Genomic DNA, 19,558 nt, shown 5'->3' on the forward strand with positions numbered 1-19,558 from the left:
ATTTGTAACTATTGTGAAGGGTGTTGTTTCCCTAATTTCTTTCTCTGCCTGATTATCCTTTGTGTAGATGAAAGCCTCTGATTTGCTTGAGTTAATTTTAAATCCAGCTACTTTGGTCAGCCATGTTTTTATGCAGTGTGGAAACAGCTTTGGGAAGGCCAGGAAACAAATGTTGCATGCTCTCTGACTCTCATATTCTCTCTCTCTCTCTCACATTCTCTCTCTCTCACATATTCTCTCTCTCTCTCTCTTTCTCTCTCTCTCTCTCACATTCTCTCTCTCACACACATTCTCTCTCTCTCTCTCTCTCTCTCTCTCTCTCTCTCTCTCTCTCTCTCGTGTGTGAACAGATGGCTCTGTTGTGAAGTGGTAGGTGTAGGAGTGAGACTTCTTAAAGTATGTCTTTTTATATTGTTTTCATTTCAGATCATAAATTTTAAACGTTTTTAAAATTCTTAAGTCATGTGTTAGATGAAAAACAGAAACAAAGATCAAAAACAGACTCTACCATTGGCACAGTTTCTGCAGGACCTGCCTGGGATGTGTGCAGAGCTGATCAAGGCATTAGCACAAGGTGCCAATCTAGGGTGAATGTAGGTGTCACTCTTATTGGCGGTATCACTTTGGTCCAGTCACATGATTTGGGCTAGTTTAGCTTTAGTACCTTTAAAATAATAGAACTCTCTCTCCATATGTGTGTGTATGTACATACATATATATATATATATATATATATATATATATACACATACATATGTGTATATATGTATATATACAGTAGAATTCCCTCTCCATGTATATACACATATGGAGAAAGTATATATATGTGTTTGTGTATATACACGTATATATATATATATACATATATATATATATGGAGAGAGAATATATATACATACATATACAGAGACAGAGTTATATACATATATGGAGAGAGTATAATACATATACACACATATACATGGAAAGTATATATACATATACTCATATACATATAAATGGGAGAGTTCTATTATTTTATGCATATATGTATGTATATACTATATATGTGTATATGCATGTGAATATGTATATATGAAGAAAGTATGCACACATTTCACACATTTTAAGTGTTAAATGAGGTAATATCTTCTGGTGCTTAGCCTACAGCATGCACTCAATGTCTGGAGACTGTGCAGTGTCTCCTTACTCCCAGGAATGCATTCCCAGTACTTTCAGTGGGAGCCACAGATAGCATTGACCTCCTCCTTCCTATTCATTTAACCTATGATAGCTCAATACATAAAGGCATGTACAGCTTTCTAACTTCCCTTTGGTCACATGGCAGGGCTGCTGAGGCTTTTCATGCTGAAGCCGCCCCTCCCCCCGCAACTCCCTGTCTCTCTGTGTACCACCACCTCCTACTTCACATCAGTGCTGAGTAGCTTTGGCCCAAGCCCCAGTCAGCCATTCTGCTGGGATGACTAACTGCCCATAAAATGGCCTGCTTGCCTCTACACGGTTTCCTCCCAATAGGAAATGGGCTGTCTTCAATGTTGGACTGCTCAGCCACTGTTCTTGTGGGGTATTTCCCTGTGATGTTTATAAGCACCTCTTGGGGACTGCGGCTGTTCTTCCTAGCCTGGGACCTGCTTCCCCTGACCTGGTATATACACCAGCCCAGTGACATGGACACTCTGCTCATGACAATCCGTGTTGAAAGCCTCATGAAGCACACTGTGCTCCTGGGCCAAGTACAAGCCCTTTGGTGTGTCTCAGGGGATATTTGGAAGCTCTCCAGCCTTATCTCCCAACATACAGGACTCCCAACTCCTCAGAACTTCTCGACTCCAAACATATCTCAGCCCCCCTGAGTCACTGCATTCTGCCCCCTCCTCCCTTAACCTGGCATGATGGTTGACTCTATGGGTCAGTTCAACTGGGTTGTGGGTTAACCAGATACATGGTCAGACTGAATTCTAGTCAAGTCTGTGGGATTACAAGATAGGGTTAACATCTGAATCCTTGATCCCATCTCCTGAGGAAGCAGATATTCTCCCTAACATCATTAGCTCTCCTCGGCCTCCACACTGGCCTGAATTCTCCAGCCATCTGCTTCTTTGAGTCTCCAGCTCTCAGAATATAGATGTTAGGGCTCTTCAGCCCTCATGGTTGTATGAAAGAAGTCTTACCTTCCAACACACACACATGCACATACACCCACATGTACATATACACACTCATATACACACATACACATGCTCATACACATGCAAACACAAACTCATACATATACATATACATTCACATACATACATATATAGACACATAGATATACACATACACATAAATTCATATACACATATACATTTACACATATATACATATATATACTCATACATATACACATACACACTCATATGGACACATATGCATATATATATGCACATATATATATATGCACACATACCCATATACATGTACACATATGCACTCACACACAGACACATATATAGTCATACACATATATACATATATACAAACACATTCACACACACAGACACACACACCTTCATATACACATAGACATACACACATGAACATATACCCATATACATGTACACACATACAAATATACTCACACACTGTATACATACACACATATACACACTGTATGTATACATACAGTCATGCATGTATACACACAAACACAGTCACATGCATACATCATATACACACATACATAGAGATTCATATACACACTGACATATACACATTCATACACACACACATTATGTGTGTATGTACATGTGTGTGTGCTCTCTATGCTGCTGAATGACCCTGATTAAATATATCTGCCTGCTTCCTGCTCACACCTCTTCAAATGTGCCTTAGCCGCCCTTCTCTAAGCCATCACCTCAGGCCACCCTCTGAACCTGGTCTCCTGCTCTTGCATACAGCTCTGAACTGGCTCAGCCACTTGCATCCTGTTCCCCTAGCTTACCTGAGGGGGAAGGACTGCACAGATCTTTTTATTTTTTTTAAATCATTTTATCTGTGCTTTTAAAGCAAGCACTGGGTACTTAGTGAATTAATGAATTTTAATTGGCTCCCTTCTTCTTTTTGAATGTGTGCTCAATGAACAGATAAGCAGACAGCTTGTGTCATCTCTTGAAACCTTTACAATGAATCATCTCCAAAATAAGATGCTTATGCTCAGACACTTAAAAGAGATTCTTTTGTAAAGTGCCTTGTTAATAACAACCAACCCTCAAATGTAGATTTGGTCCCTGTACAGTTCATGGAGCAACCCTAATGACAGCAAGGCAGGGGACATTGAGGCAAGAAGATAATCCCTCAGTCCCAGATTCACCTGTAAGGAGCAGCTTCAGACAGCCTGATGGGCCAAGGGAGCATGCTCAGACCTTATGCTCAGTCTGAGCACATCAGACTATGATGACATTGGCAGAGGGCTTGGCTGCCACTGCCGAGAGTAAAGGAAGAAACAGAACCATTTTCAAGTCTTTCAGTGTCTGGGAAGGATAGAGCCACATGCCCAGCTCTCTAGTAGGTGTCTCCACCCAATGACCTCAGCCTCCCGGTCACCAGTGCAGTGGTCATCTTTGTTCACCGGTATGAAATGCTGTGAAAGCCAACTTCTGAGCCTCTGTCCTGTATTGTTCTCTCTGTCTGCCTGTGTCCAAACCCCAAGGGGCTACACTCTCTCCGCAGCTGAATTTCTCCTCCAATCCTCAGCCAGAGGTCATTTTTCCTGGCAGTGACATACTGTGCAGAGCCAGCCCTGCCTGCCATGGGTAACAGATGTGTTTAGGCAGAAAGGGACAATTAGAAGGTCCCTAGGTGTTGTTTTGTTTTGTTTTTGTTTTTGTTTTGTTTTGTCATATAGTATCCAGTCTTCTACCAGTTTCTAATACAATAAAGACTCTTACATGGAAGAAAAGTGTCATCTAACACATACAGGAGCAGTAGTTTTATTTCCAGGCTTCAAACAAATCCACAATGTATGTGGATTGGATATGGCTGAGGTATCTGCATTTAGCACAAAGCTGCCCCTCCCCCACCTGTTACACACAGAGATGATGCAATAGGTCTCTGTAGCTATCAGTGGTATGAAGGACGTGTCAGTTTCTAGGTGAGCTGTTTAATTTTAAGAATCATCATGTCCTCTTGTTTAAGTGTTAGTCAATGACATATGGGCTCACTGTCTTCACTGATGGGGGTTCATTCTTGACTTCATTATCATGTCTATAGATGCTCAGACATTCGTTCACATTGGCTCTGGGGTTGTGGAATGAAATGACTTGTTTGAGAAGTGTTAGGAATTGAAGACCATTTGGCATGGTGGCACATGCCTCTAACCCCAGCACATGGGAGGCAGAAAGATACATATCTCTGGTACTTCAAAACCAACACATGGTCTACATAGTGAGTTCTAAGCCACTCAGGGCTATCTAATGAGAGTCTGTCTCAAGCCTGCCACCCCACCAAAAGAATAAGAATGGCAGGGAAGTATATTTACTATTGCTCAAGAGAGCTGTGGTTCTCTATTATTCACTGTAGCTGTGGCTCAAGGCATATTAAGCACTAGGATATAGGAGTGTATTTATCAGAGAGATACTGGCTAACCTAATGAACAAATTCCGCTTCTCACATCTCAAATGACAGTCTTTGAAGGTTAACTTGTGGCACCAAGAGGTGCAGGAATGACCTGCTCAAGTTCATCCTGTTGGTTAAAATGAATCTATCAGGGGTTACTGATAAAGTACTCACAGCTACAGACAACACCTTCTCCCCACTGCCACTAACCCTGCCTACCAGGGTCCTGTTTAGGGTGGCACTATGTCTGCAGTAAGGTCCAGGGTGCTGCCTGCTGTCCAAGCAGCAGACACAACCAAAGGCTCAGTCAGCTGAGGACACATTCAAACCAGACTCTGACCTTGTCCTCCCCAGAGATTCTGCTGCTCTGGGACTACACTGCCCAACAATGACAAGGATGCCTTGTCTTGCTACAGTCCAGCATGCTGAGTACCAAAGTGTGGCTTGCTGCAAGATGGAGTCAACTAGGAGGCAGACAGACATCTTCCGTTCTTTCCATCAATGCTCTGAACCATCTTTAGAATCTCCCACCCCAAGCACCAATATCATGACTTCTAGTTTCAAGTAAATACTTTTAGTCGATAGAAATCAAAATGCTGCACAAAACCATGACATACTGTATACAAAAATGTTAGTAATGTGTAACTCAAGACAAACTAAATATAACACATTTCAAATGAATTCTGCTTCATCCGCTGAGGGCCTTCCGTTTGGGGGAATTAGCACTCAGGTCTGTCCCATCACTGAAAGACAAAGACGAATGCACCAATCACAGGAGGGAATGCATAATCCTAACATCATCGCCCCCCGCCCATCCCCCAGTCCAATACTTAAACCGTGTTCAGGTTGTTATATATCACATATATAGGAAAGATCGATCAGCAAGGCTGGGAAGGAAGGGGGTGGGTTGAGGAACAGAATCCATGAGCCACAGAAGTTTGCAGAAGTCAACTCCAACTGTGCCAGTGAATGTATCGTCTATAGACATTTTTCTCGTCACTGTCACCACGAATGAATACCTGCAGAGAACTTAAAGGAAGGAAAGATTTATTTGGGCTCAGAGTTTCCAGGATTCAATCTATTGTCACTAAACCCCATACTTAGGGATCACAGTGGATCACAGGATATGACAGTGGATCACAGGATATGACAGTGGATCACAGGATATCACAGTGGATCACAGGGTATTACAGTGGATCACAGGATATTACAGTGGAGCACAGGATATCACAGTAGATCACAGAATATCACAGTGGATCACAGGATATCACAGTGGATCACGGGTTATTACAGTGGATCACGGTATCACAGTGGATCACAGAATATCACAGTGGATCACAGGATATCACAGTGGATCACAGGGTATCACAGTGGATCACAGAATATCACAGTGGATCACAGGATATCACAGTAGATCACAGAATATCACAGTAGATCACAGAATATCACAGTGGATCACAGGATATCACAGTGGATCACGGGTTATTACAGTGGATCACAGAATATCACAGTGGATCACAGAATATCACAGTGGATCACAGGGTATCACAGTGGATCACAGAATATCACAGTGGGTCACAGAATATCACAATGGATCACAGAATATCACAGTGGATCACAGGGTATCACAGTGGATCACAGAATATCACAGTGGATCACAGGATATCACAGTGGATCACAGGATATCAGAGTGGATCACAGGGTATCACAGTGGAGCACAGGGTATCACAGTGGATCACAGGGTATCACAGTGGAGCACAGGATATCACAGTGGAGCACAGGGTATCACAGTGGATCACAGGGTATCACAGTGGAGCACAGGGTATCACAGTGGAGCACAGGGTATCACAGTGGATCACAGGGTATCACAGTGGATCACAGGGTATCACAGTGGATCACAGAATATCACAGTGGATCACAGGGTATCACAGTGGAGCACAGGATATATAGGATATCACAGTGGATCACAGTGGATCACAGACTATCATAGTAGATTTCAGGATATTACAGTGGTGGGAGCAAAGGTCAGGGAAGGAGCATTTTTAAATCACTGGTAGGAAGGGAGCAGATGACAGGGGGCAGCTGACAGGTTGGAAGCAGGCACAAGACACCCTTGAACCCTTCTGTCAGTCACCTACGTCTTCTAAGGAGGCCTCTCCTCCTAAGCTTTCCACGGTCTCCCAAGTTAGCACAACCAGCTGTAAGCATGAACCTGTGGGGACATTTATGATTGACATTCTAACGTGCCCTTCATCCCCAAGTCCCCACGTGATCCACAGCAATGACCTGCGAGGCAGGAGACCTGCTTTTCTCTTTATTATACCTATTGCTGAGCAATGATGGATAAGCCACTCCTCTGTGGCCCTCATCTCCGTATCTGCACCATCATCCTTAGAGATCATACAAGTCAAACACTGAGCTCCTGTAGGCTTCTATGAGTCAAAATATTCATCCAAGAAAGTTGTCTTTTGTTTAAACTACCAGGGACAGGCAACAACTGAGGAAGGAATTTAGGTGGTAAAGAGAAGATGTAGAATTAAAACACAAGACAAATAAAACAAGCAAACACTGACAAAAACCAAACTACTCATTGAGCAAGTCCAGTATTAACCAGCCGGGCAACTCCCTTGAGTTTCCATAGCCTCCGATACAGTCAATGATGGGGCTCTCCCTCTTCCCCTGTGCCCCCAGGGGTAATATGCTTATCTAAAAAGGAAGTCAATGGAAAACTACATTTATTTTACAGCCACACTTCTGTAACGCATTCTCTGGTAAAGTGAACAATTTTTCTACACAGAGACACAAATGAGACTTTTTCCATGAGACAAACCCATGCATAATGCGAAGTGTGAGTCACTTGCTGACTTCCTGCATGGCGGCGTATGGAACTCCTTGCCAAGTTCCCCAGTGGAACCGGTGGAACCTATTGAAATCAAAATCCATTTAAAGTCTCTGGAAACAGTCCTGGAAGCAAACAGCTAAAGAGAAAACATCTATTCAAGAAAATCTAGCAAAGTGTGGGGGAATGGTGGGGTAATGGCACCAGTCCGTGAGACAGTCCTCTTCCTTCAGCTCAGCGAGGGGAAGACTGCCAGACTAATGGTTGAAATCAAGAACAAGCTTCCCTCCCCCAGACCAACAACAAGCTTCCCCTCCTCAAGCCAAGCACACAAGATCCCTCTCTTGAGATCAAGACCGAACTGCCCCCAAAGTATACCAAGGCTGTCTCACCTTCAGACCAGAATTCCAGACCCTTTCTCTCCCCGGTCTCTAAGAACAATCTTCCTTCAGGTCAAGGCCATAAGCTTCCTCTTTCTCCCTCAGACTAAAATCTGTCACTCCATCATACTAAGATCACAGAAGCCCTAAGTCCCAGACTCAGGACTCGACATTGGCATTCTTTCCCATAAAATCAAGAATACCCAGGAAAGATGGCTTTCTTCTAGGACCAGCAGTACATCAGTGTTTCATACACACACACACATACACACACACACACACACACACACACACATACACACACACCCACACACATCACCCAACAGCTGCCTGTAGCTTTAGCCAAGGCCAGGTGAGTAAGGTCAAAAGATGGGGCTCTTCTCTTCTGCTCAGACTACAGGCACAGGATGGAGGCTCAGCCTTGAGAATGATACACAGCCAACTCCATAGCCCTAGTCAGTGCTCCTAGCTGTGATAATGTAATTCTGCATCAGGATAGGCAGGCCAAGGAAGGACCAGGGTGCTGATTATCCAAACATAGGCAGTGATGCAACATGAGGAACTACCAGGAGGGCTGAGTGAGTGTCAAAGGCAGACCCTTCAGAAATTCCCTCCAAGGAACCGAAATGTGATCGGATTAGTTTATAAAGCAATTTATACTACCAGGGATTGTGAAAAACAATCCCTGGTCATTGGCCAGTCAGGCAGTTAAAAGGACTCTGTGGCCATATACAAAGAAAAGAGAGTCCCAGCATACCACTGTCACCAGAGTAGCATGCCAGAAGTGGTCCCTCCCCAACGAGCAGCTTCAGGACTATAACACAGTGTGTGTGCAGGGGAGGACAGATCTCACTTAAAACACTACAGCCAGTAATTAGCCGAATAAATCAGTGAAAGGTAATTATAGAGGCCATGGGGAGAGAGAGGGCCAGTACTCAGGGCTACTACAATAACCAAAGTGTCCCATTTCCAACAAAGAATAATTAACATACAAAGAGACAGGAAATCGTGACATCTTGATGGGTAAGGTGAAACCGAAAGCAGATGGCAGAGTCTGCTTCGAGGGGGTTCATGAATGTTGGATCAATGTGGAATATAACACAGTAGCAATAGTAAATGTGTTGGCAGAACTGGCAGAAACCAAGATCAGGAAGGAAAAGAAAGCTTAAGAAGGAGAAGGGGCTAGGTGGGGACATGGCTCAGTGGTATGAGTAGTTCCTTGCAATTGTGAAGGCTGGAGTTTAATCCCCATTGCTCTGCAATTCTGAGGACCTGAGTTCAAATCCCCAGCACCAAGGTAGAAGCCTGTCCTGGCTGTGTGTACCCATAACCCCAACGTGGTGAGAGACCGCTACTCAATCAAACAGAAATTTGAGCTCTCAGTTTCAGTGAGAGACTTTTGTCTCAAGGCACCAAGGTGGATAGCTGCCATCTTACTCTAGCCTCCACAGAGTATATGCATGGTACACACACCTGCACACTTGCATGTGTGCAGCACACACACACACACACACACACACATACACACATGTGCATATACTACAAAAATTAAAAAAGAAAAAGCTTAGATGACATTATAACATCAAGTAGAAAGATGTCAATAAAAAATAAAAGTTATACAAAGAAGCCAGGTGGAAATTACAGAGAGAAAAATGTACAATAACTGAATCAAAGCTCAGCAGAATTCATAGGCTAAAGAAAAAAAAGAATAATAAAGTTTGACAGAAACTAAACAGGTAAAAACAGAAGAGTACAATAACTGAAAAGGCAGGTTTAGTAGCACACACCTTTAATCCTGGCACTCGGGAGGTGTAGGCAGGCAGATCTCTGAGTTGGAGGCTAGCCTGGACTACACATTGACCTCCTGAACACCTAGGTTACACAGAGAAACACTGTCTCAAAAGCAAAACCAACAAAACAAAAAACAAAAACAAATAAACAAACAGAGCTTCAGAGAAAAAATTCAAATGACTAAAAGCTCCAAATTAATAATAATGAAAAAAAAGTAACTATCGGGGTATTTAGTTGACTCCATGAACAATGACATGAGAGAGGACAGGAAGATAGGTCAGTGAAGATGGTTAAATCCAGAGACATGGAGAGGAAAGGTGGAGGAGCAGGAACTCTCAGTCTGCAGAGGACTTCTCAGCAGAAGTGGGGGGGGGGGGGTTGGTGCTGCAAAGTAGTGGGAAAGCACAAAGTGCCAAGGGGGAAGAGCCTCAGTCACCCAGATCCAACAAAACTAAAGTAAAAACCAAAGACTTTCCCAGAGATAAACAATAGAGATGTCTAATGCCTTTCGATTCTTTCTATAAGATAGTGAAGGAAATTCTCCAGGCTGGAGGTTAGTTATCCCAGATTGCAATTCAAATCGACATGCACAAATGGGTCCCGCACGTGGACATGAACACTGAGAAAACTGTGCTAAGAGGAATAAGCCAGAACTTAGAGACAAATAAACCACAGCTGTACTTGTATAAGACTCTAAGTGTGATTCATGGAGGTGGAGAACAGACTGGTCGTCTCTAGGGCTGGGATGGGGGACAGAAGGTAATGTTGGGTGGGACCAGAGGTTCAGCTGGGAGGTGAAATAACCCTGGAATGGATGATGGAGGATGACTTCTGCATAAGGACATGAGTTCACCTCTATAGAGCTCAGAGAAAATATCAAACTGTGTTACATATATTTTGTCATAGGAAAAAAAAAAAGAGTTGTACAGAGAAAATGGTAGAAAAGAAAATACCTTACTGGTGTCACGCATCATAGGCTACCTTCCCCTGAGCACATTGAGTTTGGTTTCTGCTAGCCCTTGGCACAGGTACCTCAGAGTGCTTCTGTTTAACTTCTCATGCATTGGTCTCATAGCAGGAACTCAGTCCCTCCTTTAATCTTTCATCTTTCTGCTATGAAACAAACAAAGGATATTTCCTTAGGGGATTAGTAAACATTAATGCCATGAATTCTTTCCCTAGACACCAAAAGAGTCTTCAATACTTAGGCAAGTGGCTCTTGACTGTTGTAGTGCAGGCAGTCACAGAAGCAGGGCCTCTGAGCTCTAGCTACTGGGTCCTCTGTCTCTATAGAAGTACTATGTTACAGAGGATTCCCCTGCCTTTCCCAGTGGATACTACTTATACAGAGAAGCCCGTTAAAAGGTCAGTATACAAAGACAAAGCAGATATGCCAGGATGAAGCCACACAGAGGAAGTCCTGTTTGTGATCCTAATCTGAGAGTGGTTTGACAGAACAGAATCTGAGGTTATCTGAAACCAGACAATGAGAAAAAAGTAGGAAACCATTCATTAAATGAAAAGGTGCTCTAGAAGGTAGCCCCTCCAGAATGTAGAAATTAGTAAAGGAGAAATAGATGAACAATGGATAATGAGTTGCACAGAAAGCAGAAAACCAATGGTAGATATAAATTACACTAATTATAAATGGACTAGATATCCGACCAAATGGCAGAGACTATTGGACTGGATTAAAAATTGTGACCATGCTGCATGCAAGCATGAAAAGGAACATTTTAAAATGAAGGGGCTGATCTACCCAGAGGATGTAATAAATACATCCTAACAAAAAGAAAAAAAAAAGTCATGAAAATGTTAGAAGAGACCCTGGGAGTCATGAAGACAGAATCGATTCAATGGCCATTGGATTGAACTTCTACATCTGGCTTCAATAATGAGGAGCCTTAAAACCTTCCAGAAGTGAAGCTGTCACTTCACCCTTGTGTGACTTTTTGTCTTCGATGGAAGAGGAAATTGGCATGCTATTGGCTTTGTAGATATAGATAAGCAGAGGTCAGACAAGTGAGGTGAGTGTTTACTGGGCTGTTGGCAGAGCTGGTTGGGAAATTGCTGAATAACCCACTTCCCATGCCAGAGATCCTCTGCATGATATAACTGCCTTTTAGTACTTGTGTGTTTGCTCTGAATGTTTCAGTTAGCTGAGGTCAGCTGAGGACCGAAACTGTTAAATGGAAAAATTCCATAAATAAATAATCCATATGTGTTAAATGTGTGCCATTCTGAACAACATAATTAAATTGTGTGGCATTGCCCTCCAACTCACCCTAGACAGGAACATCTCCTCATGGAGATTTCCCACACTGTGCACACCTACCTACCTGTTACTTATTTAACAGCTGTCTTGGTTATCAGATTGACTTGAGGTGCTATCAAACCACTGAGGTGGTATTCAGGTGACTTATTTTGAGTAATGACCCCAAGATACATGAGTAGCATGTTGGATACGTGATAATCAGATATGTGAGAAAGAAGGGAGGAAGAGAGATAGAAGGAAGACAAAGGGGAAGGCTAAAGTGCTGTCTTCATGTAAAAAAAATTCTTAATAGAAAGAACAACCATTTCCTGGGGGTGTTCTGATCATTGGTAAGAAGAACCATCTAGCAGTCGACCTGAGCAAGAATATATACAAAGAAACTAAATCTCTCCTGGTTTTATTGTCACACTTCAGAGTGCAAACATGGTGGCCATGGTACATGGCAAGTGCTAAGCAGAGATAGAAAGCACCAAGCCACAGGGTGTGCTATGGTTTCAGACATCCATAGTGGCCTTGACATAGCTACCCTGTGGACAAGGGGAAACCTTGTGCCCTACAGGTCACGGTGGCGTAGTGAAATGCCTTGCACATGTTTTAAAAAGAATAGCTAGGAAACTGTTCACTGCTGTATGCCAAAACAGAAAGATATTATTTGTTAAGGATCCCCCACTGCTGACTTCAGAGGCCTGGCCACAACTCACCACAGGAAGAAGCTTGCAGAACACCAGGTGCCCAGGATTAGCTGACAGATGTCAGCCCCTAATCTTGAGGTTTATGAATTACCTCGTCATATTTCTTTTGGTTTATGATTAGGTTCATAACAGCAACAATAACAACAACAACAGCAACAGCAACAACAACAACACCCCTCACATGACTGTCCATGGTGTTCTTCTTTGTATTTCTTCAGGAGAACTCAGTGCACACTAGATACCAGGTGCTATAAATCTGCAAAAGGCCATATTCTTTCTGATATTATGTTGGGTCCTTTCTGAGGCTACAGAAGTCAAAGAAGCAGCTTAATCACCCGGGAAGTCCATGTCTAGAAAGTGAGAGAGCAAACAAAGCTGATATATGAATGGGATACCCAGGTATCATAAAGGGATGGGTAGTAAACTCCATGTGTATTCACATGGATGCATTCATATAGATTTGCATGTGTACATGAATATATATCCATGTGTATGGATATTCAGGTATGGGTGCACAAAAAATGTGAGGGCATGCATTTATATGGGCATGTATGTAAGTGTGTGTGTTCTGAAGCATAGGTAAGGGAAGGCTTCATAGACTCCTTTTGACACTGAGAATATGACATCATATACAAAGTTCATCCTTGAGAACCATAGACTCAAGTAATAAAAATAAATTGCAAATATGCCATAATGGTTTAAGTGAGTTTAGGGCTGAAGACTGTACACACCTACACAAATGTTAAAAAGCAACACTCACTTAACTGAAGTTTGGATGGATGGCTCAGATAGAGGACCTTTGTGTGATACAGAGATGGAGAGTAGAAGCCCACAAGGAATTCCACCTCAGCTTGGAATGAGAGAAAAGACAATAGAAAGACACAGGGACAAGGTATGCAAGACAGCTCAGTGCTGTCAGACTGAATTCATAGCTGGATTTTCTCTTAAGACAGTATGTGAGCCCTTGAAGGTCAAGCTACCTTGAGTCTTAAAGTTTGCATGTGCCCTGAGGCACCCCAGATGACACCCTGCCTCAAAAGGAATGTGCTTAGCTGTAGTAAACTACAAAGATAACTTGGGGAGTGAAAGAATCTGCACCTTTTTGAAGCATGGCCTTCTATAACCCCTCAATTCTTTCTTAATCTCCTCCCTACAGGGCCAATTTTTAACCCATGATGGAGCCAGAACTCATTACCAGGTTGCCGTCACTGAGCTTTCTGGAAAGCAGACATCATCACCGCCCCTACTCCCTCCCCCACCCCCAGGGCTGGATCCTAATCTCTGATGCAGACGCACAGTGACGCAGGATGACGTCTTGTCACTATGACCATGCTGCTATTCCAAAGGACACGGTACATTACAGGTGTGACCATGAAGGAGAAGGGCTTTTAACACTGTAGGAATCCACCCAAGGCACAGGAAGATAACTAAAGAGCAGCTTCCTTGGGGCAGGAGAAGGACAGAAATGGCAGCTACCCTTGAGAGGGTTACAATGAAGAGTGTGGGGTGTGTGGACCATGACACAAGAGAAACCCGCATGGAACTGGTGAAGTGGAGCATGGTCAAACCCCAGAAATCTCAAAACTTGAGACCATCAGGAGTGGAATTAGTTCCCCTACTTCTATGCCTGTCTTGGGACTCATAACCAGATGACCCCCAACCAGGTAGTCACTGGCAGTCAGTCACCTAGCACCCGGATTGCCTCTCCATGCTAATGAGGCATCTCAGTACCTTAGCTTTCAGCTAATGACCTTTTCCCATCCTGGATATTCTCACCCCAAAATTGTATAACCCTTGGTTCTTCCTGAATAAAGTGTATGTGTTCCAACTCACTCAGGGGCAGGGCCAGGGGCTGGGGTGGGGCTGGGGGAACAACCATGAACAAGCTAAGATTGCCTCAGAGAGCTGCTTCATTAAGGATTGTTGGAGAAGGAAGGGCTTCATCTAAAAGAGCCAAAACACTAAGATTCTGGGAGAAAGCCTTTTCTTTCCCCACCCCCACACAAGCTCCTAACAGAGATCCAGCCTACTCTGAACTTTGCCCAGTCCTCTCTGAGCTGGTATACTGGTGGCAACGAGAAAGGAGAGGGGGAACCTGGAACCACAGGAAGAACACTGAGAGGAACAGAGAGTCAGAGAACAGAGCTAACAGGGGTTGGGTTCTTACTATGAGAAAACGACCTATGTCAGGATCTGATGGGCTCTGCGGGTCTCATTCACTGTGGTAATGTGTTCCCAGTAACTAATCTGCACAAAAACCAAGGGCTTCTTGTATGGGAAAGGTCAAATGTCAACCATAGACTCAATAAGCTGCACTGAGCCTTAGTGGCAGGGTATATGGGAGACTCCTCCGCTTGCCCTGCAACTTGAAACCTTTTCGTAGATCTGATGGTTGTTGGTATTGTCAACCTCACAGAATCTGGAATCACCTAGGAGACAAGATTTCACAAATATCAGTTATGAAGGATTTTTAGATTAGGTTGGCCTTTCGGTCGTGTCTGTGTGGGATCATCTTGATTAGGCTAATTGAGGACTTAAAAATGGCAGTACCCCCTTTTGCTGCTGTGTCTGTACCCATGAGTATGCTCAGGCTACAGAAGAGGCTTGCCTCTAATGTCCTCAGCTGTGGGAAAAAGGAGGTCCGATTGGACCCTAATGAAACCAATGAAATCTCCAAGTGTCAACTCCCATCAGCAGATCAGGAAAGATGGGCTGATCATCTGGAAGCCTGTGACTGTCCATTCCTGGGCTCACTGCCAGAAAATCACCTTGGCTCAATGGAAGGGTGGGCATAGGGGCATAGGGAGGCAGAAGGATACTGCCAACATTGGGATGCCTGAGAAGGGGATGAGAAGGATGAGGATTCTGTGACGGCTTCTCAGGAGATATCGGGGATCTAAGAAGATTGACAGCCATATGTATCACAGCCTGTACCTGAAGGTCAAAGGGAATGTATTCAAAAACAAGTGCATTCTCATGGAGCATATCCACTGAAGGCCAACAAGGCCTGCAAGAAACTACTGGCTGACCAGGCTCACAGGTCTAAGACCATGGAAGCACAAAAGTGCAGGGAGGAGCAGTTCCAGACTAAGAAGGAAGAGATATCTTTAAGACTCTGTCCAAGGAGGAAAACACCAAGAAATAAAGCTTCTCTCATGTCTGTACATAGTGGCCTGGCTGTGGCGTCACAAGGATCAGTCATTAAAATAAAACAAGCTATTGCCCCCCCCCCAAAATAGCAGTTCTAATCCCTGCCTGGGGTACCAGACTATATAAAAGGGAGGAAGCCAGCTGAGCATAATCATTCTTCACTGTGAATATAATGTGACCAGCTAGCTGCCCTTCCTGCTACTGCCAGTCACTTCCCTGCACCATTATAATGAATCCTCCAACTGTGAGCCAAAATAACCCCTCTTGCCCTGTCTGCTTCTTGTAAGATACTTTGTCATGGCAACTGGAAAATTAGTTAATAGATTAGATATTATGCAGCATCGCTCAGTGTACACACTGTGCTCATTCCAACAACACCCATCCCACCCAACTGAAAAGGTTTGGCCCCCATAGACTCATGCTTTTGAATGCTTGGCCCATGAGGAGGGGCACTAATAGGAGGTGTGGCCTTGTTGGAGGAGGTGTGGCCTTGTTAGAGGAGGTGTGTCACTGTGGAGGTAGGGTTTTGAGAAGACCTCAAGCTCCACACCTGAATCTGGGTCTGCTATTGTGGTAGCCAGGTCCTTCCTCTGAAAGGCTGTCTTGGCAGTTCTCTGTATGATGTAATGTGTTTGTGGGGTTTGCCTCCACCTGTCTCTTTGGGTAGGTCGTGAAACAGTAGAGGCAAGGCAGACTTTCCATTCCTCCAGGATTTAGAGACCCTTGTGATTTTTATTGAGTACGGCCATAAAAAGAATGCTAAGGTAAGACACAATGGGTAGCCCTTGTCACTCACACACCTCTCTATATACAGCAGAGATAGTAGCCTGGCTCAAGCTTCAAAGGTGAGCTCTAAAGCTGGTGTGAGGATTTGAGTATTCTTGGCCCAGGGAGTGGCACTATTAGGAGGCCTTATTAGAGGAAGTGTGTCACTGTGAATGTGGGCTTTAAGACCCTCATCCTAGCTGCCAGGAAGTCAGTCTTCTCCTAACAGCCTTCAGATAAAGATGTAGAACTCCCAGCTCCTCCTGCACCATGCCTACCTAGATGCTGCCTTGTTCCTGCCTTGATGATCCTCTGAACCCATAAGCCAGCCCCAATTAATTGTTGTCCTTATAAGAGTTGCTTTGGTCATAGTGTCTGTTCACAGCAGTAAAGCCTAACTAAGACAGCTGGTGAACCTAAGAAAAAGAAAGATGGAGACTAGTCTGAGGGGCTCTTTTAAAGACAGAGATAAGAGAAATTACACATTTGAACACTCAGAAAGCCTGCCAACCCTAAGTTACTCAGAAATGATACTTTTTCTATCAATAATCTTGGCCTTGGGTACAAAGCAATAGAATGTAACCCAAGCTTCCAGGGACCTCCCATCTCTACCTAGACCCTGAGGTACTTTATTTCTGTCACCCTGTTCCTTCTGGACATGGCTGGTGGCTTGGGAGCATATGAGGCTGAGGGGCAGAGAGGGCCAGGAGGCCTTCTGTCTTTCTAGCCCCAGGGTTTCTGTGAGAAGAAATACAAGGGTCTGATGTCACCAGAACAAGGATGCGACCTTTCAAATCCCTGAACCACATAACCAAAGTGAAAGGGTGAAACTTGAAGCTGTAGGCCTCCTGTCCTGGAACACAAAGCTTCTAGAGCCTTCTTTACCCACACATTTGTTGTTTCTGGGCTGTAGCGCTCATATCCCTAGGCAGTAGTGTGAACTCACTGAAGAATAAGACTGGCTGGAGCATCATATTCAGCCATATAGCTCCTCCCAGAGATCCTGTGTGTACTTGGGAGCTGGCTCAAATCCACAGGCTTGGGGCCAGAACAAACTGTGGGTGTTGTTGGCTACAGTCCTTGAACAATCCCCACAGCCAGATGAACATTCACACAGAGAACCAGGCTTAGTGGGAGCGGCTTGTGCTACTCCACAGAGACTGGCTGTGTTCAGGGTAGGAACCCTCAAGCAATGTCCTTCCAGGTAAGGTACCTGGTCAAGGTAACTTCAAGAGAAGCCAGCAGCAAAAGGGAGAAGGATACCATTTATCAGAAGCCTTGGAGTTCTTCATAGGAAGTATGTTAGTTACTCTTGCTTATGTTGCTGTGATAAAACACCAAGACCAAGGCAATTTATAAATTGAAAGGTTTTGAGTTTAGAGTCCTAGAGAGATAAGAGTTCATCTTGGCAGCAGGCAGGCATGCTATCTGGAACAGAATGCTGAGAACTCTTATTTTGAGACACAAGCACAAAGCAGAGAGAGCCAACCGGAGATGGTATGAATCTTTAAATTCCCAAAGCCCACCTCTAATGACAAACTTCCTCTAGCAAGACCACACCTCCAGAATCTCCCCAAACAGCACCACCAACCAAATATGTAAGCCTATGTGGTTGTTCTTGTTCAAGCCACCCCATAGAGTCTCTTCCTAGGAGATTGTCTTAGTTAGGGTTTTACTGCTGTGAACAGACACCATGACCAAGGCAACTCATATAAGGACAACATTTCATTGGGGCTGACTTACAAGTTCAGAGGTTCAGTCCATTATCATCAAGGCATGAATATGGCAGCATCTAGGCTGGCATAGTGTGAGAGGAGCTGAGAATTCTACATCTTCATCTGAAAGCTGCTAGGTGAAGACTGGCTTCCAGGTAGCTAGGACTAGGGTGTAAAAGCCCACACCCACAGTGACACAGTTACTCCAACAAGGCCACACCTCCAAATAGTGCCACTCCTTGGGCCAAGCATATTCAAACCATGACAGAGACTTCATATACATGTTTATGTGCATTATTCTATGAAAACCAAACTCCCCCCATCATTCCTGAAAGGACAGCGAGTGTTGGCCAATATGAAAGATATACAAAGGATGGTATTTCAGCAACTGAAAGGTCCTATTAAGTAGATTTGTTAACCAATATCCTTTATGTGGATCTGCACAGGAAGAATAAGAGAGACAGAACCAGACAGGTAAGCAGAAACACCTGCTCATCACAAACATCAGCAGTTTAGTATTTGACCTTCATAATCTGAAGTCATGATTGACTTTATTGTCCAACTACAAAGCTCACAGTCACACCCTACACCCAGCCAAGATTGTGGCTGCGAGTTTCTCTTTTATCTTGAATCCTCTTCTCCCTCACTATTGATGTCTTCCACTTTTCTTGAGAATTGAAAAGCTAACTCCCCTTTAACACAGATTGTGCTGTCCTCTCATGTCACATGCGCATATGCACACCCCCCCCACCACAGTGCACACAAGTTTGTTTTTTCAGTGAGCATTTGTCCCACCAGCACCTAGCATGCTGTGCTCCCAGAAGACACTACGTAGCCATTGGTGAGTTGGATAACCTGGTCGAGGCAAGGCTTTGGGGACCCTGTTTGCTAGTTTGATTCTAATGACTCTACTTCTAAGACAGGTGACATTCCACAGGTAATGTCATCTCAGCTGTGATCAACCAGCCAGATCATTCATCTCATTAAGCACCTCGATCAATTTGCCCAGGGTAATCAATCCTCTCACCATAGCCAATACTCTAGCTCCGTGCCCCTCTCCCCTATAGCCATCCAAGTGGTACCCAATGTTGTGGGTGGGACCCAGATTCATGTGGACAATCCTAAGGCAAGATTGATTTTGACTTAGGTCATTTCCAGTTGCTGTGACAAAATGCCCTGACAAAGTTAGCTTAGAGGACAGAGGTTGCAGTCCATTGCCAAGGGAAAGTCAAGTAAGGCAGGAACTCTAAGAGATTGGCCATATACATCTATAATCAGGAACTACGAACAATAAACATGCACATGCTCATCCTCAGCTAGAACCCTATGTTCATACAGTTCAGCACCACAAAGCC

General features: G+C 44.0%; 1 protein-coding gene and 1 long non-coding RNA gene across 2 annotated transcripts in view; one reads left to right on the plus strand and one right to left on the minus strand.

The window, feature by feature from the left end:
* Positions 1–14,403, plus strand: part of LOC116077155 — a 24,779-nt gene extending 10,376 nt beyond the window's left edge. The window contains exon 2 of the long non-coding RNA XR_004113176.1: positions 13,730–14,403. This is a non-coding gene — a long non-coding RNA (uncharacterized LOC116077155). The remainder of the gene's footprint in view (positions 1–13,729) is intronic.
* The window catches only part of Pde10a (phosphodiesterase 10A), a 459,546-nt gene that overhangs the window by 211,244 nt on the left and 228,744 nt on the right, over positions 1–19,558 (minus strand). The window lies entirely within an intron of this gene.

The sequence above is a fragment of the Mastomys coucha genome, unplaced genomic scaffold (assembly GCF_008632895.1).
Source record: "Mastomys coucha isolate ucsf_1 unplaced genomic scaffold, UCSF_Mcou_1 pScaffold5, whole genome shotgun sequence".
Taxonomy (NCBI): Eukaryota; Metazoa; Chordata; class Mammalia; order Rodentia; family Muridae; genus Mastomys; species Mastomys coucha.